The following is a 23,670-nucleotide window of genomic DNA, read 5'->3' as shown; positions in this document are numbered from 1 at the left end:
AGGAATTGGAATCCCTTGTGAAAGGGAAGAGGGCGGCCTATGTAAAGATGAGGCGTGAAGGTTCAGTTGGGGCGATTGAGAGTTATAAGGTAGCCAGGAAGGATCTAAAGAGAGAGCTAAGAACAACGAGAAGGGGACATGAAAAGTCCTTAGTTGGTAGGATTAGGGAAAACTCAAAGGCTTTCTATAGGTATGTCAGGAATAAAAGGATGACTAGGGTAGGTATCGGTCCAGTCAAGGATAGTAGTGGGAAGTTGTGCGTGGAGGCGGAGGAGATTGGTGAGACACTAAATCAATACTTTTCGTCAGTATTCACTCAGGAACAGGACACTGTTGCTGATGCGAATATTGAGTCACAAGTGATCAGAATAGATGGCCTTGAGGTACGTAGGGAAGAGGTCTGGGGAATACTGGAAAGGATGAAAATAGATAAGTCCCCTGGGCCTGATGGCATTTATCCTAGGATCCTCTGGGAAGCTGGGGAGGAGATAGCGGAGCCATTGACCTTGATTTTTATGTCATCGTTGTCTACGGGAATAGTGCCAGAAGACTGGAGGATAGCGAATGTGGTCCCCTTGTTCAAGAAGGGGAGCAGGGATAGCCCGAGTAACTATAGGCCAGTGAGTCTCACTTCTGTTGTGGGCAAAGTCTTTGAGAGAATTGTAAGGGATAGGATTTATGAACATCTGGATAGGAATAACGTGATCAAGGATAGTCAGCATGGTTTTGTGAAGGGCAGGTCGTGCCTCACAAACCTTATTGAATTCTTTGAGAAGGTGACCAAGGAAGTGGACGAGGGTAAAGCAGTAGATGTGGTGTATATGGATTTTAGCAAGGTGTTCGATAAGGTACCCCATGGCAGGCTAATGCAAAAACTACAGAGGTATGGCATTGAGGGTGCATTAGAGTTTTGGATTAGGAATTGGCTGGCTGGAAGGAGACAGAGGGTAGTAGTTGATGGTATAGGTTCATCTTGGAGTGCAGTTACTAGCGGTGTTCCACAAGGATCTGTTTTGGGACCATTGCTGTTTGTCATTTTTATAAATGACCTGGAGGAGGGGCTTGAAGGCTGGGTGAGCAAGTTTGCGGATGACACGAAAGTCGGTGGAGTTGTGGACAGCGAAGAAGGATGTGGCAGGTTACAGCGGGATATAGATAAGTTGCAGAGCTGGGCAGTAAGGTGGCAAATGGAATTCAATGTAGCTAAGTGTGAAGTCATTCACTTTGGTAGGAGTAACAAGATGATGGATTACTGGGCTAATGGTAGACTACTTGGTAGTGTGGATGAGCAGAGGGATCTTGGTGTCCATGTACACAGATCTTTGAAAGTTGCCCACCCAGGTAAATAGTGCTGTGAAGGCGGCATACGGTGTACTGGGCTTTATTGGTAGAGGAATTGAGTTCCGGAGTCCTGAGGTCATGTTGCAGTTGTATAAGACTCTGGTGCGGCCTCATCTGGAGTATTGTGTGCAGTTTTGGTCGCCATACTATAGGAAGGATGTGGAGACATTGGGATGAGTGCAGAGGAGGTTTACCAGGATGTTGCCTGGCATGGTAGGAAGATCCTATGAGGAAAGGCTGAGGCACTTGGGACTTTTCTCATTGGAGAAAAGAAGGTTTAGGGGAGATTTGATAGAGGTGTACAAGATGATTAGGGGTTTAGATAGGGTTGACAGTGAGAACCTTTTTCCGCTAATGAAGTCAGCTGTTACTAGGGGACACAGCTTTAAATTAAGGGGTGGTAGGTATAGGACAGATGTTAGGGGTAGATCTTTTACTCAGCGGGTTGTGAGGTCATGGAATGCCCTGCCAGTAGCAGTGGTGGACTCTCCCTCTTTATGGTCATTTAAGCAGGCATTGGACAAGCATATGGAGGCTATTGGGCTAGTGTAGGTTAGGTAGGCTTCGGTCGGCGCAACATCGAGGGCCGAAGGGGCCTGTACTGCGCTGTATTTTTCTATGTTCTATGTAATCATCAGCGACGTGGACATAAAAGATCAGACACATTCTGTTCACAGAACCTTCAGCACAAAAGAGAGCCATTTGGCCAATGCCTGTGCTGTTACTACCTCCACGCTATACTAGACTAACTCATCCCCTTTAATATTATACACTGTACTTCAGAAGCAACATTATAAGCATATAAAATTATTCGCAACACTTATCGTATTGTATTTGCACAAAGGAAAATAAGCACTATGAGAATTCACCTTGTATTTATGCCTCCTTGTTATCAGGTCACCAACAACAAGTACTCTAACGCTGTTAAACCTCTCAAGTTTTATATTATGTTTTGTGCAATTAGTATGCAGTTTGAGGTCGCAGGTGTACATGTAGATCTATAAAATAAGATATATTGGCATATTAAGAGTGGTTTTTCATTAACATTCACACTAATTTGTTAACAGTTGAGAGAGAATCAGGAGATTTAGAAATGTCAATGATTATGAGTTTTGTTGAGTTTAATCACTGTGTTATGCAAAGCACTTGGACTGTGGCTACTTGTTGGTAGTTTACGTTCCTATGCAGCATCCGATAATGTGTTCACAAGTAGTGATTTTGGACTACTCAGCATGTTCATACACGTTTCAACATTTTTCTATCAACACCAAAATTATTTCGACTGGTTGGTGATTTGGTCGCAAGAGGGCATGAACACGAGGATGAGTTTTAAAATGTATAAAGGAAGGCTAAATTTCCCACTACACAAAAACAATTAAAGCGAACGATGCAACACAAGCTAATCATCATGTACAAAGAGCAGCCTGACAGAGACAGATGGAGATATGGGGAAGGAATGGATGAGGGAAGTTCTATCTTGCATGGAGGAAGCCCTAACATTAGCACAGTTCTTATTCCTATTTTAAAATCCCTTTGTAGCTATGCCCCTCCTATACTACAATTTCCTTCAGCCCTCAAGATAGACGCACTGCTTTAATCTGGCCTCCTAGCAGATTCTGTTCTCTGCGCAAGACTAAAACACTTCTATAAAAGTAAACTTACCACTGACCCTGGTGCCACATAAATTCAACCAAGTTAACTTTACAAGCAATACTTGTTTGAGAATTTGCATATTGTGAAACCTACACAGCCAGACACACTGCAAAAAAAAAAACTGTAAAAAAAATTCACTAATAAATTTCAGAGTAAATTACAAAACAGACACTTTCAAACTATGAACACTTCCCAATTACGAACAATGGTCAGCTTTCAATGGAACCAGCCTTTAAAACTCCTCTTGGCTTGCTACAATGCTCCTTAAACATAGGGGCAAAGAAAATGGAAGTATGTTCTGCAATTTAATGATTGTGCTTGGTTCACTATCTCAATGTTGTATTCCTGCGCTGTTCCCATATCCCTCTATACCTTGAGTGCCAAAAAATCTATTTCTTTTATAATTATATTTCGTAACTTGACCTTCACAGCTTTTCATGCTAGTGAAAGCTACAAGTTCATTCACAGAATGAAGAAATTTCTCTTCATTTTAGTCCTAAATGCCCTACCACATACTCTTAAGATATGTACTTGATCTCCATCCTTGCATCTAGTTTGTCCAGCCCTGGGAAGGTCAGTAAAGTTCAACCTCTTCTCATATGAAAATTCTGCCATCCCAGGAGTCTGATGAATTTTCACTGTATCTGCTCTATGGCAGAAAATAATTTATTAGGGCCTTACCAAGGCCCTGGACAACTGCATTAAGATTTCTTTGCTCTTGTACTCAGACTCTCTTAGAGAGATAGAGATGTACAGCATGGAAACAGACCCTTCGGTCCAACCTGTCCACGCCGACCAGATATCCCAACCCAATCTAGTCCCACCTGCCAGCACCCGGCCCATATCCTTTCAAACCCTTCCTATTCATATACCTATCCACTGCCTTTTAAATGTTGCAATTGTACCAGCCTCCACCACTTCCTCTGGCAGCTCATTTCATACACGTACCACTCTCTGCGTGAAAAAGTTGCCCCTTAGGTCTCTTTTATATCTTTCCCCTCTCACCCCAAATCTATGCCCTCTTGTTCTGGAGTCCCTCTCCCCAGGGAAGAGACTGTCTATTTATTCTATCCATGCCCCTCATGATTTTATAAACCTCTATAAAGGTCACCCCTCAGCATCTGACACCAGAGAAAACAGCCCTAGCCTATTCAACCTCTCCCTATAGCTCAAAACCTCCAACTCTGGCAACATCCTTGTAGATCTTTTCTGAACCCTTTCAAGTTTCACAGCATCTTTCCGATAGGAAGGAGATCAGAATTGCACGCAATATTCCAATTGGTCCAACATTCCATCTGCCTTTCTAATTGATGGCTACACTCGAACCTAGCTTTGTACAAAGTCAAACATCAGGTCCATTGTACAGAAATATTTGCCAAAGTATAACAATTTAATAATACTTTTGCCAATCTGTTTTTCCTACTGAAGTGGACAACTTCACAGATGTATCCACCCAACTTGTCTTAATTACCTCTTTACATCGTTCTCACCACTCAAACCTACCTAGTTTGCATGGTCAACAAACTTGGAAATGTCCAGCATCAATTTGGATCAGGAATTTGATGTATATAGTGAATACCTTGAGCCCCCAAACACTAATCCCTGCAGTACCCCACTATTCATTACCTTCTGCTCTGCAATAGAAACACTTAGTCGTACTGTTTTGTCAGGTAACCATGCTTTCAAATCATATAATACCTGCAATCCCATGTGCTTCAATTTTGCACATCAACCTCAATGTGAGGCTGCAACAAAAACTTTATGAAAATCCAAAAATACTACATTCGATCAGTTCTCTCTGATCTATTCTATGGCTAATGTTAATAAGCTTGGACAAAAATTTGAAGTTAGATTCACAAGATATTAAAAATCACTTATTACTAGGGTAATCTTTTAAAAATGCATATATTATGGCAAATCAGAGTGTAGAAATGGAGATATAATGAGAATAATTATTAAAACCCCCTAGTCAGACCATATTTGAAGCTGTAATAACTTAAGGCTGCAAATCAAAGATAGGGTATTAAGGCAATGGAAATTAAACAAAGATTAAACACGACACTGTCTAGCATGAAGGAGTAAAAATCGGAAGCAAACTCACAATTAAGGCTATTTTCTTTAGAACAAAAATATTGCATGGGAATTTGATACATGTATTTATGACTTCAAAGAGGTGATAGAGAATGGATGCGAACACTTGTGGAAATTTCCATGCCCAGAGCTTTTAGAAGGGTGGATAGGAAACCCAATTGGGCAGGTGGCAAAAATTCAGTTTCCAAACTACGAGTTAAATATTTTTTATTAATTCTCAGATATTTTTCTAACCAACTTGTTCAGCAATGTTATTACACACCACTGGAGCAAGTTGGACTTGACTAAGACCACCTATTTCAGTGTTAGAGGCACTCCCACTGCTCCACAAGAGCCTTTTTAAAATAAATTTAACCTGTTTTTCTAATGAACCTGCTCAGATATTATACACCTACAGAGCAAGTGGGAGTTGAATCTAGGTCTCTGTCTAGAGGTAGGAACACTACCACTGTGCCACAAGATTGTGTTGCATGGACTATCACTTTCAGATAGATCAGCTTTTCTGACCTTCATGGTCAGGAAACTGTGTGACTTTCATTACTATGTTATAAACACTTATTAGCACCGCAGCTTACTACAATTACATTCACAAGCACAGTCCTGTGTGATCACAAATCTTAAGTATAGCTGAATGGAGAGACTTCTTCCTCCAAGCTCTATTGAGTAAAAACTTCAGTTACTTAGCTCTTTCATAAACAAAGCATTTCTTTGAACAGTGTTAGCAATGAAGTCTTTCTGTATTGACCAACTCATAAGAAGTCTCAGTCATATGCAGTCTAGCTTGTTGTTCAATGCTTGCACTGTTTGGGATGAAGCCTGACCAGGCCAACCAGCCTATCCAAGGAAGGCAGTCACACTGGTTGCTGCTAGCGGATCTAACCAGAGGATGCAAATAGGAGTGAACTTGAAAGAGAGCTCAACTCAAATGACCATTTATTATGGCTGTACCTTGTCCCATTCAAGTCTTTGGTGGAAAGCTCTAAGTTGTGATGAAATGTAGTTGAGCTGGGGATCTGAGAGTGTTGTATCTCCTTTCATATCTTCAGTGAACATTGGCAGATGTGATAGAGGCAGTACCACTCTGGTGCCAATAGTGCCACACTGATAACTGCAATGAAGTGACAAACATCAATCGCACATGAAGCATCTGATAGAAGTGCTTGGCACGCAACCTCCTGTGCAAGTCCCCTGCAGTAACCTTATAATACTGACAGGCATGAAGCATTAATTTGATAGTGGCACTTTTCTTGCCAGGGTATATTATTCATCTCATGGCACCAGAGCCAATTTCATTTGAGCTGCCCACTCGCGCCAACTTCTGCTGTCATCTCTCTCCATCTGAAATGGTCTTTTGTACTACACACAGGGAAAGAACTTGCTTTCCCCTGAAGCATAAAGACCTTAGTCGAACCTTTAGGCAGGAATCACTAAAACATACTGCTACGTTTTGCTTGGAACCTGATATCTTCAGGAGGTGGGTAGAGCTAATGAGCAAAGGTTGAAATGTAGAAACAGAACCTTGGAGCAGAAATTTGCAATCTGACACTTTGAGCCTGCTTTGCCATTTAAATGTGATCCTTTACCTCAATTCCATGTTCCCATTTTCTCTACATATTTCTCAATGCCTTTACAATCTAACAATTTACACCTCTCTGTACCCCAGGTGGTACTCGTGAGTTGCAGAGACTAAAGTCCAGGAGACTTTTTACATTTGACACTTGGATACTAGAGCTTGGAAGATGCTGGAGGACTTCAGAATCTGACATTTTACCCACACATACATCAGTAACAAGCTGAGAAGAATACAATTACAGAAGAAACCTAATCAGCAACCATGCAAAGATCTACCTCCACAAAATCTTAAAAAAAACACCCAATTCCAATATGAGGTGATTGGAAGAAAGCAGGATAGATCCACAATGACATTTAAGAGATACAGAACAGAGAAAAGTAGCTTTTATGCAGAGTTGTGATGCTGTGGAGTGCAACCATAGGATTAGTAATTTAAAACAGGCTGTAAAGTTGAACACTTTGTTTATTTTTCTGCCTTTGTATTCTACATTTTGGTTTAGTCATCCATATTTTTGGATGGCACAAGAGAGTGGTGACTCTATGCAATGCTTTTTCACCAATTTTGTAACAAAATACACATGGTAATAAGTAAATAAAACAGACAGATTGATTTAAGAATGGGGTGCAGGGATGGAAAAGATAGTATATGTAAACAAGGCAGATATATAGGGCTGGAACTAAGTTTTATGGACAGAACTATATGGAAAATGAACAATGGGATAGTTAGCAAGTTTGCAATTTCTACATAATCCCAGTTAATCTCAGAGCAAAAACACGAATTGTATATTAAAAGGTAGAAAGGGTGATTCACCAGATGGTAAGAATTTTTTTAGGTAGGGAAAGAAAGGACGACAGAGAAATTATGATTCAGTGAATCAGAAGAACTGTGGGGTCTACCAAAGTAGCTGGAATTCACTGCACTGCAAACCACAGCTGTTATTTCTGAATGTCCAAAAACAATATTCTCATATCGTTGCACATGTATTGTAAATTTAACATACTGAAATGTTACATTTCCATGGTGTAGAAAATGAAGTGTCACAAACAAGCATGCTCTGCATATTTCACAAATAATCTCATGCTTGAATCATTAGCTCTGCTCACAATGTCTACTGTATATAAAAGCAATTTTTTCCTTTGTCACCTTAAAAGGGTACATTTTTGTGTAATGTACCCCGTCCTGTTCATCAAGAGTTATTACACAGAATGAGAAAAGTTACAATTAACAAAAGAAGAAAAAAAAAGCAGAGAAATAAGTGTTACAGGGTTACTGATTGTTACAAAGAAACATATGAAAATTTCTCGATTATTCAAGTTAATGCTGAAATCAGCAATCCTACGCTAACTAACAGATGAAAATGTCTAGTTTTGGTTGAAATATACTCAATATAGGATTAAAAGTTCACTTAATTGAAGAAATATCTGTTCATATAATCATCTTTATCACAAATGCTTCTTGGCGAATTAATTATTTTACTGAAGTATACATGCTCGTTGGTAAGTCATTTGTTAATCCATTTTAGGTATATTAATTGAGATATAGAGGTTCACCAGCACATGCAACAAATTCTTTGAAAAGTGCCACAGGACTTTTCTTTCACATTTACTTGAACAAAGTCCAGGAGACTTGGAAAACTGTAAAAACCAGCTTGGAAAATATCCAGATGATTAAGAGCTGCAAAAAGGAAAATTGTTCAAGACCAAAGAGCAGAAGAACACACAGAGAAAACAAAGCTGCCAAGGGACATGTGGGATCATACCAGGTTGGCAATGGCAGATTTGCTAAATGACAATGTTGCATCAATTTTCCTTTGAAGATGACAAAATAACAGCGGCACAATGAAAAATAAAGGATCAAGTAAAGGATCATGCTTGATTTATGCTGAAAAAAGGTAACTAAAGAAAAGATGCTCGAAATATTCTCCAGTCCTGATAGTTTCTAATACAGAGTCTTTAAACTGGATAAGCATAATTTATTTGAAATGATGTCACTGTCTTAGAAAATAGCAAGCATTTTAAAACGGGAGAGCAAATCCATATGACAGCAGACCTGCTAATCTAATGCTTTGTGCAGAAGATATTAGATATTCTAATTTGGGACTGAATGACTCATTTATTCATGTGCGTTCTGCCTGAGATTTGTACTTAGTTCATTGTCTACTGATGTTTTATCCCCATCTATTTTCTTGGCAATGCTTCTCATTGATTGTTTGTAATTGCCTCCCAATGTCACAGGTTGGGCGGTGAGGAAACATCTCAGTCCTGGAGAGCAGCCAGTAGGTGTAAATGTGTTATTTTCTGGCTGGTAAAATGTATTGTATGGTATGCTACAGGATTGGGACTGGGACCTCAATTGTTTACTATTTTGACTTAGATGCAGTGACAGAAAGAATGGTTGCTAACTTTCCTACCTTGACAGGAAATTTAAGTTGTGAAATGAACATAAGATTATCCAAAGATTTGCTCAGTTAAGTTAGTGAACAAAGATGTAGCTGTTGGAGCATAACATGCAAAATGTCTGAAATGTCTATTTTGACAGAAGAATTACAAAAGACTTTAATTGGAGATTGCAGAGCTCCGAGGTGCAGATGAATCTGGCTGTCATAGTGCATGAATCGCAAAAGGTTATTTGTTGTATCCACAAACTAATTAGGAAGGCTAATAGAATGTTATAACTTATGGCAAGAAAAATTTAATACAAAAGTAGGGAATCTATGCTTCAGTTATATATGGCACTGGTGAAACCATACATGGATTACTGTGCACCATTGGTTATCTATTTAAAATGTATTGGAGACAGTTCAGAGAAGACTTAAGAGAATAATATCTGGAAAGGGTGGCTTGTCTTATGAGGAACAGTTAGGTTTGCTGGAGTTTAGAAGAGCGAGGGGTGACTTGATTGAAACATATTGAACAGAATCTTACAGAAGTCTGAGGGATATTGGATGTGATGAGGTTTGTAGCAGAATCAGAGGGGAAGCCCAGCAAGTCCCATCTCAACAGCAGGAGCATCTTGCACCATCTTTGAAGCTTTTGACAAGCTGTAAAGTCAGTTTCGGGTAATGGAGCTGAACGCTGCCAAATAAGGCAGAATATTGTTTGTTAAACACCTTGTTAATGGCCCAATTCGCCATTCGATTTCCTATCTTACTAAATACTCGAAACAAGCTTAATGTTGAGAAATCCTGACATAGAAATCAGAGTAGGTACCTGGTGAAGTCACCAGGCACACACGGCCCACATCCAAGATATGTGCCAACTTTTAACAACTCTTATGGCCGATCTCCAATCCACTTACAGGATGCTTCTGTACTTCAATGATGTATCTCAGGTGTGTTGCAAACCATTAGGTGGATAAATCCCCAGGGCCTGATGGGATCTGTTCCAGGATACTGAGGGAGGCACGGGAGGAGATTGCTGGATAATATCCAAAAGAACTACAGATGCTATAAGTCAGAAACAAAAACAGAAATTACAGGAAAAGCTTAGTAGTTATGGCAGCATCTGTGGAGAAAAATGAGAGTTCATGTTTCGGGTCAAGTGACACTTGCTCAGAACTATTTTAAGGGAAGGCTACTGGATCCAAAATGTTAATTCTGCTTTCTCTCCACAGATGTTGCTGTACTTGCTGAGCTTTTCCAGCAATTTCTGCTTTTTTGGGGGAGGAGACTGCTGGAGCCTTGACAGATATTTTTGTATCCTCTTTAGCCACAGGCAAGGTTCGAGAAGAACGGCAAAATAGACAAAGTTGTTGTCTTGTTTAAGAAGGTCAACAGGGATAAAACAAGAAATTGTCAGCCAGTGAGTAGTAGGGTAACGATTCAAGAAGATTCTCAGTTCCAGAATTTCTTCTCTCATTTGGAAAAGAATGGACATATTAGGGATAGTCAGCATGGCTTTGGGTGAGGGAGGTCTACCTCAAATTTGATTTTTTTTTGAGCAAACGATGAAGATGATTGATGAATCTAGGGCAGTGGATGTTGTCTACATGGCGTTTACTAAAACATTTGACAAGGTCCCGCATGGTGGGCTAGTCCAGAAGTTTAAGTCACATGGGACACAGTGAGTTGTTAAGCCAGATACAAAATTGGCTTGGTCATAGAAGACAGACGGCAGTTGTGGAGTGGTGATTTTTGTCTAGAGGTCTGCGACCAGTGGTGTTCAACAACGATTAGTGTCAGGACATCTGTTGTTTCTAGTTTGTAAATCTAAGTGGTCTGACTAGTAAATTTGCAGATGACATAAAAATTGAGGTTGTGGATAGTGAGGAAGCTTATCAAAGGATACAGCAGGATATAGATTAGTTGGAAAGTTGGGTGGAGAAATGGCTTGTTTTTACAAGCATGTCAGAGGCAGAGGGAGGGGGCAACCTGATAGAAGCATATAAAATCATGAGGGGCTTGGACAGGGTGAATAGTTGGAATCTGTGACTCAGGTGGAAATATCAAATTCTAGGATGAGCACATTTAAAAAGTGAGTGGAAGAGTAAGGATTAAAGGAGTTTAAAGTTTAAGTGTGCAAGGCAAGTTTTTTTTTTATTCAAGAGTGTGGTAGAGGACTAGAATACACTGTCAAGGGAAGTGTAGAAGCAGATACAAAATCAACATTTAAGCAACATTTAGTCAGACACATGAGCAGAGAGGGAATAGAGGCATACAGACAAAGTACAAGCAGATGGGATTAGTTCAAAATGGCAACATGGTCAGCTCACAAGTGTGGGCCATACAGCCTGTTCCTGTGCTACATTGTTGTCTGTTCTAATTTATCGCTGTTGATCAAATTACTTGCTCTTGTTCTCCATGTTTTTACTAATAAAGTCTAAATTATGCTAGGATGTTTCATTGTGTTTTGAACCTGTCCTGCCCACCTTCAATGATTTATGTATACATACAGAACATTCCTTTCTTGCATTCAATTTAGAATTGTACCCTCATTTTATATTATCTCTTCAACATTCTTCTGACCAAAATGAACCTTTTCACATTTCTTTGTATTAAACTGCTTTTGTCACCAGTCCACCTGTACCAGTAACGCATGTTCTTTTTATGTTCTAAACTATCATCCTCTCAGTACACAATTCTTTCAAGTTTCATATCTGTTACAAATCTTGAAACAACATTCTGGACTGAGGTCATTAGTGTATTCCAGGAAGGGCAAACGTCACATTAACCCCTGGGTAAACCTACGACAATCGTTTCTCCCCGTCCAAAAAATATCGAATGAGCATCAATCTTTGTTTCCTATCATTCAACCAACATTGTACCCATTTGCTTTTGTTTCTTTTATCCTATTATTCAAATGTCAAAAACAATTTCTTAACTGATAGGTACTCATTTGGTGTAGCTCCCCAAAACATGCTTGGCAAGGAAAACTAGACTTTGTAGTTAGTGGCAAAGTGTTATGCCACTGGCCACTGTAAAAACTGTAGTCATGTGTTCTTCAAAGGCTGTAGTAGCCCAAATAGTTGAGCCATCAAGGAGATGATGGGGGATACCTAATAGCGAGATGCAAACCTGGGATACCATGCGCTAAAGACAAAACACTTGAAGTCGGCCTTTAACTCATTAACAGATCTACAATGACTTTACAGAGTCTCTCATGTATTTTTAATTTCAGGCTTCCCCAGTGGCTGCCTTGCTCTTTTCTCAAATACAGGCAGGTCTGAGGAGCTGTAAGTGCTATTTTGAGGGGCAGAAGGATTAAGTAGCACTCAGCTCTCTTATATAAGCATTCTCTACCATTCGTCTCTACAGAATTCAGTTTACTCATTCAACATTTATTATGGGCTTGTTTGCAAATCCTACATTTCTGACAGTGTTTTATATGTTCATTTTTAAATAAAAGAACTGTGGATGCTGAAGATTAGAAACAAAAACAGAAATTGCGGACAAAACTCAGCAGGTGTGGCAGCATCTGTGGGAAGAAAGTAGAGTTAATGCTTTGAGTGTGGAGACTCATCAGAAGAGTCACCAGATTCATAGGGTTAACTCTGCTTTCTTCCCACAAATGCTGCCAGATCTATCGAGTATCCCCAACAATTTGTTTTTGAACTAGAAAATGAATCTTTCTCCCTACTCCTTCCTCCCCAAACTAGCACCACTGTCGACTCCTTCACAGCCTTTTCAGAGGCACTGCAACTTCCAGATTTAAACACAGATTCAAAAGCATCAAGCATCTCAACATTCACTAGTATTGGAACTGTAAGGTCCACCCAGTCAGTCTCTGTAAGAAGACCCCTCTCTTTGTAATTAGAAAGGATTGTTAGTGGAGTTGAACTTTGGCTATTTGCATTTGACGTCAGCTGCATGGGCTGAAGGAAATTTCCAGTTTTGGAGAAATGACTGAATTAGTTTCTGAGCCAAACAAGAATTTTAATGTGTTATTTATTTATTGAACAGTTGAAAAAGAGAAAGAGAAGTAAATAAGGAGTTCAGGGAGCTACCTCAAATAGATACTAGGATCAGTTTATTAACTATTACAATGTTATTTCAGTAACTAAGTCCACAAGGTAAGTCATAAAAGTGAAGTCCTGCTGATGCTGGAAATCTGACAAAAACAGATCTGACAGCATCTGTGGAAAGAGACAAAAAAACTGCTGATGCTGGAATCACAAATAGACAGGCAGGGGGCTGGAAGAACACAGAAAGCCAGGCCGTATCAGGAGGTGGAGAAGTCAACATTTCCGGTATAACTCTTCCTCTGGAGTAATACTCAAAATGTTGACTTCTCCCCCTCCTAGATGCTGCCTGGCTTGCTGTGTTCTTCTAGCCTCCTGCTCATCTAGTATCTGTGGAAAGAGCAATAGAGTTAATGTTCTGCGTCCAATGAGTCTTTTCCAGATGAGACAACATAGGAATGCAGAAGCATATTTCTCATTAGCAACCATTCAGCATTTACCTTCCTCTTGGCTGACCATAAACCCCTTTGTTTGCCTCGCCTTTTCCCCTCTCTTTCTCTGCATCAGCACCAATTCTACTCACTCCTCCCTCACCCCATCCCCATTTTTTGCAAAATATCACTATTTCCAAATGTTTTCCGTTCTGACTGAAAGGTCACTGAATTCAAAATATTAACTCTTGACTTTTCTCTATAGGTTCTGCCAGACCTGCTAAGTTTCTCCAGCACTTTCAGATTTTGTACACGAGTCGTCCTACCATGTAAGGAAATAACTAAAAGATTTCATAAGTCAGAAATGGAAGATGATCATACAAAAGGAAAACTAAATGCTGAAAAAACAGATTAGCTTGATTTGGCAATGTGTTCCACACAGGAATTTAAAAACTCCAAGGCTATTTCACCAACCTGACAAACTCAGGCAATGGAAGTTATCTCCCTACAACTAAAGTTTTGACACTAAAACCAAATAATACATTAAGCTGAATTTAGTCAGCAAATTGAAATATATACTGTTAATTATAAAATTGTTGGATTGTTATTTTGATAACTGTGTTCTCTTCAGTATAGAAACCATTGGAATATTCTTTTGGATGCAGTTGTATGGTCCCATTTGTTCCTTACTCTCAAACATCTACAGGTATGAATGACTGAATTACATCTGCTTTTAGGAGACTACAACTAATGATGTAATTGCATCCAATTGCAATAGTCTGTCTGTTAAGAAGGGTGCATTGTTCTGACTAACATGAATAATTTTCAGACTTTCACTTATATTCTTTTATAGCAACATTGCAGAAGATCAAACTTGAAACAAAAAGATTCATTTCAGAAATAAAAAGAACAGATGCGACTAATGAAGGTGGCAGAATTCTCAGTGAGCTACTGATAGCAAACATCAAGAAACTACACTGTGGATTACAGTTTCATTATTGAATTGAATTTATTGTCACTTGTACCAAGGCACAGTGAAAAGCTTTGTCTTGCAAGCAATGCTAGCAGATCAGAGTTAAGTAGCATAGACAAATAAATAGGTAAACAGCAGCAAAAACAAAACAGGAGGTGCAGGCGAATGTTAAGAGTTTGTGAGTCCATCCAGTATTCTAACAACAGTAGGGTAGAAACTGTTACGAAACTGACTGGTGCATGTGTTCAGGCTTCTGTACCTTCTCCCCAATGGTAGAGGTTGTAGGAATACATTGCCAGGGTGGGATAGATCTTTGAGAATGCTGGCAGCCTTTCCTTGACAGGGACCTGGCAGATGGGAGGTTGGCCTTTGTGATTGCCCAGGCCAGGTTCACCACTCTCTGTAACTGCCTCCGATCTCCACTTGTCGCGTGTGCTTGTGCATGTGGGTGGGGGGTGGGGGGGAAGAAGAGGAGGAGAGAAGAGAGAGGAGACATGAGTATCTTCCCACCGAAAGTCAATAATGAGTTCCTTGGTCTTGCTGGCATTGAGAGGTAGGTTGTTCTGTCAGTGCACCATTTTTCCAGGTGTTCCACCTCCCATCTGTAGTCAGTTTCATCACCATCTGAGATTCGACCGACTATGGTGGTGTCATCAGCGAACTTGTAAATGGCATTAGTCTGGTATTTGGCGATGCAGTCATGGGTATACAGTTAGTACAACAGGGGCTGAGCACGCACCCCTGGGGGAGCTCCAACGTTGAGTGTTAGTGAGGTTGAAATATTGTCCCCAGTCTTCACTGACTGTGGGTCAGGAAACTGAGGATCCAGTTGCAGAGAGTGGGGCTTAGTCAGAATCATTAAGTTTAGTATTCAATCTCGAGAGGATAAGAGTGTTGAAGGCTGAACTGTAGTCAATGCCAGGGTGGGATTCTTAAGTAGTTGTTCTTGGTGTCAAGAATGTTGTAGGGAGGAGTGAAGGGCAAGTGATATAGCATCTGATGAGGATCTGTTGGTCTGATGGGCAAATTAGAGTGGGTCAAGAGTAGTGGGGAGGCTGGAGTTGAGTAATACCATGACCAGCCTTTCAAAGCACTTCATGACCACCAATGTGGTCATTAATTCTGGATTGTGCATGTTCTGGCTACACCAGTATTTATTGCCCATTCCTAACTGCCCTAGAACTCTGAATTGCCATGCCATTTCAAAGTGCAGTTCAGAGTCAACCACACTGCTGTGGATTTGGAGTCATATGCAGGCCAGACAGTTAATAAAGGAAATTAGCAAACCAGATGGGTTTTTACAACAAATCAGACGTTTACATGTTTGCCATTTGACATTTTTATTATTCATTCCAGGTTGATAGCCAAATTTGAATTCACTATCTACCATAGTGGGATTCAATACACTATCCCCAGAAAATTAGCTTAGGGTTCTAGATTACTAGCACACTGGCATTATCCCTAAACCACCACCTCTCCACTCTGATGGATACATAACAGCTGGGACTGGAGGACAACATCTTGCTCAGTTTAATGGAATCTTTTAAAACTACGAGATAACAGCCCTGGCTTCAAGTTTAAGGTAACATCTGAAACAGGATCTGAACCAGTGCAGCATTACTTCAGTACTCCAACTGCCAGTCTAAATTACATGCTCAAGTGAGGCTTAATTCTATAACCTTTAACTCATAGATAATCTACCTGGAGCTGACAAGCCAGGCAAACATTTAATTTCTTCCTAAATAAATGCTACTTTTCTCTACATCTTTTTATTTACTTCCAGTTTGCGTCAGATCCATGACAGGATGCAGCTATTGCCAATTTCCTTGCTCTGATGGTGTTGGACTACTCTGGGAACCCCTGTAGTTTTTACTACAGTGGCTGAGTTACCACAATGGCAAGAGTTGTAATATTTAAATAATTCCATGACCAAGATAATTAAAACAATACCTCCAATATGAGTTTTCAACAAGAAAAAATTAAAGCAGATGGAGGTGGCGTTTTATGCCTTGGAATAATTTGCATCCTGCACCAAGTTATCAATTATCAATAATTAATCAAAAAGGGGCTTGCTGACTTCAAGCAGCATTAAAAGGTTTGAATATCTGATTATCTTCATCACACTCTGGCCATGTGCCAACTATTAGGTTATGCAATTACCCTCTCTATACAGCATTAGCACAACCAGCATTCAATTGCGTGCGTTATGGATCAAACCATTACCTTCACTTGTATCTCTTACAAAATGAAAATATCCTTTCAAAGAGCACTGCTTCAGAGTAAATAATTGAGTTCTCAAGATTCAGAAACACATTGCGCAATTTAAACACTAAAGCATGAATCTGTCTGGCATGAAGGTTGCATACATTACCAAAGTTCTTAAATTATTCAAAACAACCCTGAACATGAATTGCTTTACTGATATTTAAAAGTAACATTTAAAACAGAAAAACTCCACAAACAGTATTCAGTGTTATATAGTAACAATGACACTTACTATATCACCATTGTCATCTCGATTTTCAAAAGGCCTTCAAACAGGACACATAAGAGACTGGTAGCCATGATGTGGAGGTGCCACATCAGGCGCCACTGAGGTGGACAAGGTTAGAATTCACACATTACCACGTTATAGTCCAACAAGTTTATTTGAAACCATAAGCTATCAGAGCGCTGCCCTTTCGTCAGATGAACTATAACTTGGTAACTTCTGACACAAAAGACTAAAGTTCAGACAATGAAGTGTAACAGTTTGCTGGCTGGCCTCAAACAGACAATGAGGATACAGGGTATATCTTATTCAGAGTGGCAGAAGGTGGGAAGTGGAATTCCACAGAATCAAAACTGACACTACAGCTGTTCATATTTTACACAGTGATTTTGTTCCAAATTGTTTATCTAAATTTACAGTAGTACTGATGAATATCACAACAAATCACATGAGAGCATCAATAAACTTAGAGATTCAGCAAATAATTGATAAATTTAAAATTTGATAGCTATAAAAGGTATAACACTTTAATTGGTCGAAGGAATTTTACTATTTTATATCTTTACCAGATATGTACACAACGAATCAATAAGCATCGATCTTGCTATTAATGTTCAAAAGAGATGAGATAAAAATTGTAGACAAGTGACTTTTTTTGGAAAGGCATTTGCAATGTTTGAGGATCTATGTATGACGTTGCTACAGCTGTTCCTGTAACTTTATCTGTTTCTGTTTTTTTGTCATTGGAGAGTATAATTTAAACTACAGAGCTAAACATTGTCTCATTTTTAGTAAATAAACATGTTAACACTTAAACAGTTAATCAATATTATTAAATAGTTTAAACATGTACTTTAAAATGATATTTACATTTCCAAAGTAATACAACCCCTTCACTGAAGTTTTGATTAAAAAAAAGAAATCTGAAACTGCCAAACCCACTGAACGTTATCAGCAATTTGTGTTTTTATTTTAATCCCCAGCATCCAGAGTGTTTTGCATTGTTTTCTGTAAAGCTTCTATGTTGCTTATACGTAGAAATTTCCTCCCAATCACATTGTCAGATCAAAAAGGATTTGGTCTGATGCCAAATTATCCACACCAGCTCATAACAGTGACAGAGGTGTTCTAATTGCTTGCTGTTTGTTGAAAAGAAGTACAATTTAATGCAACTTAAATGTGGTTGACTTAACTACCCTGACAGGTAATGGTCACATATTATGAACGAATAAAAAACTTCCCAAACTAAACCAAATACAGTCCTACAAGAAACTAACAGACAGCTGCTTCAGCACTAGGTTAGTAATTATTTCAAATTGCCAACAAAGAACAAGCATACTATTGTTTATACTTAATTTTACATTAAAGAATTGTTCTTATTCAAAGTCAGCCCAGTCACCAAGTTTCAAGTTATATTTGTTACTGTTCATTTATGAGCCCATGTGTGAATGCGGTCCAGGAATGAATCACTTTGTTAGCTGATAAGCCTGACGAAGTCCCAAGACATCTCTGACTACAACCACTGTCCATGACTTGAAAATATTATATGTCAACATCACAAATGTTCCTATGAAATTGAAAAGCAAACAGTGCTACATTCCCTGTCACAAAACCACCACTGTTTCAAACTTGCTGAATTCACGTATCTTATTCCTCATCCAACTTAACTGTATATTTTTGACAATATCAAAATTCTTGCTATCATTCTGAAAATATGCAATGCTTGAGTAAACAATATATAGCTGCTGAATAGGAAACAAGTCTCCTAAATCCACATCTACAATCTACACTGGACCACTTTAACAGGAGAACATAAATTATATTATTTAAATGGAGAGAGACTACAAAACTTCAGGGTACAGAGGAAACTGAGTACAGGCCAGTCTAGAATTCAGGGACACATTTAGGGATGTCTATTAAAGACCGAGAAGAGGAAAAATCTTTCTTGCGGTCACTAAATATATCAAATTCTCTCTCCAGAAAGCAAAAGAGACTGATTCATTCAAGATGTTCAACGTCAAGTGAGTTAAATTATTGTTAAATAAGGAAGTCGAGGTTATGGGGAGCGGCTGGATAATGATGTTGAGGACATAATATGATCAGCCGTGATCTGACTGAATAGTCAAGCAGGCTTGAGGAGCCATATGGCCTCCACTGCTCCTATTTATTGGGTTCTTCTACATTGACAAAAACTGCATTCTTGCAAAATGTCCTGATGGGTTCAAATCAAAAAGCTGTACTAGAGATGGAACTAAAGTGCAAATTATGCCTATCAATACACATTCTATCAGATTTGGGGTCATGGCAACTAACAGCAATAGTTTTGCAGGTTTTGAAAACTATGTATACATTAATACACATACCATCCTTCTTTGCAAACAGAGAACACGTAAACGAACTCTGCCTGTCTTAACACAACAAAATACATGACAGTCATTGGCTAGTTCATTTCTCAGATCAATGTGCTGAATACTCAGAGTCAACATGCCTGGCTTAAAATTTTACACATCCTGATATCAACTGTCCATCATCACTAACTGGTGCATTCTCCATAGCAGCACCTTTACCACAGTCCACCTGCCATGCAATGCAGAATAATGATGGTTTTCTCTCAAATCTGCATTCTTGAAAAACATCCTGATAGGTTCAAATCAAAGGTTTAAAACGGTGTCTGATGAAAGAGCAGCGTTCCGAAAGCTAATGCTTCCAAATTAACCTGGTGTTGTGAGATTTTTAATTTTGTACACTCCAGACCAACACCAGCACCTCCAAATCTGTTTTTCATCAATACTCAAGATATCACAACTGCGCAGGACAGACCAATAGACCTTTTCTTGTCCATCGTTATTCATGAACAACATTTAAACTTTGAAAGGCTTTCTGTAGGCATTTATAAGATAGCTGAATTCATTCTTGAATGGGCCACTGGCGAAATGCATTCTCCAGTCACTACTACCTGGAATACTTTTGCTGATCACACTCAGGATCAGTCTACATTTTCTAGAGTTTGTTTTCCTAAATTTGTAGAAGTGTTTATATCCATTTGCCTCTCCAAGACGACAAAGATGTGCTGGTGAGGGTAAACGGGGAGGGTCACAATGTACGTGAAGGTGTTGTATGCCCTAGCCTTGACAGCCCAATTAGTTTTCTTCTCATCTTCACAAATATAAAACCTTTTGTAAATCTTGCACTTCTGGCAATAGATCAATACCATAAAATTGCTGAATGGAAAGAACGTTGGAGAAAATAATATTGCCTTGAATACTCCCTTTCAAAAGAGTTGGCACTTGGTCCTGTTTATTACAAAATATTTTTATTTTAACCAAAAATTAGTGCAGTTAGATCAAGCATAGAAAAACATTGACATATATGTTCTAAGATAAAGCTGCAGTATAGAATGAAATAACATTAGAGACTGCGGACCTGATTTCACTCCCACAGGCTGACTACTACCGTGTCAAAAGTTGGAACAGCTATTCTGCAACACATCACAAAAGGTGAGCAAGAAACATAAAAACAACTTTCATAACATTGTCCACAGAATTAGAGGATTATTTATGTAATCAGCAGAAGAGATGAAGCAGCTGATTTTCTTTTACCAAATGACAACTTACAGTTTGTCTCTAGATTATGAATAAACATGCCAATTACACAATTTCTTTTCATTAAGGGCCCAGTCCAATTTTGGTAAGATATCCTACTTAGGAAATAACAAGGAAGCTATTTTAAAATTAAGATTTAAGAAAGCAGAACTACCTTAATCCTATAAAAATCAATTTAAAGGTGTTAACCTACATAAATATGGTGGATTTTTGCAAATTTCAGCTTCAAAAATTAAAATTTAGACGCAGGTTACTGTGTTACATCAAATATTCTGGATTAAAAATGACAGTGGTGTAAAAGCAGCTTTGAACACTCATAAGCATCAGTCTTTCACTCAACTCCCAAAGCAATAATACACCATGTCGCCAAGCAACAGTCACCATTGGAAAGAATCTACTGGCTGTACATAATTCACATGCTGCAAGCATGAACACTGTACTGCAGATAAAAGACAGGCCAATGCGCATGCATCCTCAGAGCCTACAACAACATGACGCTTTTCAGTTGATTAATCATCCAAAATTGATGTAATTTACAAGTCTGCACAATTAATCAAAAATATTTAAGGCAATCTCAAATCTCAATCTCAAAGTGATGCAAGACTGACATGATCAAAAGTCTTCAAGTTCATGTAGAAGTGTCTTTTATTCAGTGATTAACCACAAAGAGCAGTTATTCCAGAGGAAAGCAAACACAAGACATTGCAAAATGCAAATAGAGCTGACATTTCCATGAACACATTGTTAAAGTAGTTATTGTTTTTGTAAAAGAAATGCTTGCTTTAGTCCACAAATGAAACACTGATGTTGGCATTTCCTCTGTCCATTTAATTTGTTGTTCTCCAAATGAGAAGCTTTGCAGTCCAATTTAGAATATAACATTTAACACTACCAATGTTATATTTTAAATTACAAATACAACATTCAGCTCAGGAGATGAATGTTAATTTTCAGCATTCTATCAAAAAATAGTCCTGTTTCTGTCTGGGACAGCCATCACTTTGCAGAAGGTGGTGACATTAGATTATCATTAATGGATCAACAAGATCGCCTTGATACTTAATAATTAAGGGCTAAGGAAGGAACTTCTAGAATTGTCCATTCATTAGCCTGTATTCGACATCTAGCTATTCACTAGCCATGCCACATTCCATGAACAAACATAAAAATAAATTAATCAAATTTAAATTCACAAGTTGGCATGGTCGGATTTGAAGTCATGTTTTCTAACAATTAAACCTTGCCTTTGGATTGCTGATTAGCAGTATCACAACTATGCTAACATACCTAAAATGCTGATGAAAAGTATTAATTTATTTTCTGTGAATTAGGCTATTAAAATTATGTTTTGACTCAAAGTCAATACACTAAGTGAGATTCTTAGTCGACAAAAAAATTCTGGGAAGGAGATTCTAAAATAGTTTTCATTGCCTAAAAAAAAGGTATAGTTTCAAAACTGTAATGCTACAGTTCTAATGCTCTGGACTAACTTCACACCATGATTGAGAAACAGAACCAGAGAAGAAACAGAGGGGCAAAACCTCAATGAATTATCAAAATCCATAGTAAGCTATCTTCAACCATTTTCTTGATCGTTGTTATTTACTCAAAAATACCATCTAGACAAACTCAAAATCTGACAGACAAGTGAAGTAAATAAACAATAAACACAAAGTTTAAACTGAAAATGTACTTATAATATAAACTCTCTCCTGGGATTTTATAATCCGCTGACACATTGCCTCAAGCTTCAATCAGCTCAATTCACTTTCCATTTCATTCTTGTTCCATCTTCCCCCCTCATTCTCTCAATACCCTTCTCTCCTCCACTGGCCTTTTCTGAGGGAGGGTGACTTGGACCCAAGACATTAATTTTGATTTCTCTTCACAGATGCTGCCAGACCTGCTGAGCTTTTCCAGCAACTTGTTTTGTTTTTGGCCTTTTTCTGTCCTGCTGCTTCCTAACCTTATCCCTTTCACCTTAATCCTAATTTCCTCTCAGCCAGATCTGCATCCCATCTCCTGTATCCCGGTTCTTCCCCTCCCCCAGCTCCTGCCTCGTCTCTTTTATCTCCTTCCCCTCCCCCTGTTCTAAACAACATCCTTTGTCCTCTTCCTCAGACACTCGCAACCCCTTCATCCTCCTCGCCTCCCATCACCACCTCGAGCTCCTGGTCTCCCAGAAACTCCTTCCACTTTTTCTCATCCTCCCCTCCCTCGCTTCCTTTTCACAATTTCTCTCTCTCCCTCTCACACGCTTTCACCTTCCCTAGCGGCGGCGACTCCTCGCCTCTCACTGCCTTCGACAGTCATGCCCTTTCCCTCTATTCCTTTACTCAATCTGCGCCTCCTCCTCTACCTTCTCCCCTTCCTCCAACCCCAACATACTTTACCCTTAAAACATTCCGCACGTTTTCTAACTCCACGCCTGGGGATCCTCCTCCTCCTCCTCCGCTTCCTGGTCACTGCTCCATCCACTTGCCTTCCTTTTTCCCTCCTGCCCCTCACCTATTTCCTCCCTTATCCCGCCCCACCTCTCCTACCGTCTCCCTTCACCACCTCCTTCGGTCTGCCCCTATTTTTTACCCATTCTCCCTCCCTCCCCTCGGAGTTGTTTCTGATGAAGTTTCAGTTTCCGCACTGCCCACGGGTTTCTCCCACAACAGTGACTTTTTACAACAAGTTAACAAGGACCGGGCCAATGTCCCCCTCAGACCCCACTCCCCAACCTCTGGGCCGGGGGTGGGAGCCGCGGAATGAGCTACCTCGAAGTTTTCTCCGACTGATTTCGTTCTCACCATCAGCTTGCCGTCGCCTGCACGCACTACAGTCTCTCGTCGCCAAGCAGCCCGAGAGAGGGCGGGGCCTGTGCGGCTCGGGAACGGTTGAGGGGCTGGACTAATGGAGAGAGGCGTGGTCGACTCACGTCAGGGGAAGGCGGGTCATGGTAACACGTGGTCAGGAGGAGCAGTTGGGGCGAGGGTGACGTATAGGGGCGGGGCGGACAAATGACGCGCCGGAGGGGTGGGGCCAGGATGGCAATAGACTGGAATTCCCTACAAAGTGGAAACAGACCATTCGGTCTTATATGGCCACATCTACACTCTGAAGAGTATCCT

At 39.6% G+C, this 23,670-nt stretch overlaps 1 protein-coding gene across 9 annotated transcripts in view; it reads right to left on the bottom strand.

The window, feature by feature from the left end:
- Nucleotides 1–23,454, bottom strand: part of pam (peptidylglycine alpha-amidating monooxygenase) — a 225,740-nt gene extending 202,286 nt beyond the window's left edge. For 2 of the 9 annotated variants that reach the window (XM_072583604.1, XM_072583610.1), the window contains exon 1: nucleotides 23,350–23,445. The gene's annotated coding sequence lies outside the window, so the exon portion shown is untranslated. Of the gene's footprint in view, nucleotides 1–23,316 lie in introns of all 9 variants that reach the window. The other 7 variants (XM_072583603.1, XM_072583609.1, XM_072583614.1 and 4 more) reach the window with 6 other exon arrangements.
- Between the last annotated feature and the right edge of the window lie 216 nt (nucleotides 23,455–23,670).

Source organism: Chiloscyllium punctatum, chromosome 2 (assembly GCF_047496795.1).
Source record: "Chiloscyllium punctatum isolate Juve2018m chromosome 2, sChiPun1.3, whole genome shotgun sequence".
Taxonomy (NCBI): Eukaryota; Metazoa; Chordata; class Chondrichthyes; order Orectolobiformes; family Hemiscylliidae; genus Chiloscyllium; species Chiloscyllium punctatum.
This window is presented reverse-complemented; position numbering and strand designations above follow the sequence as displayed.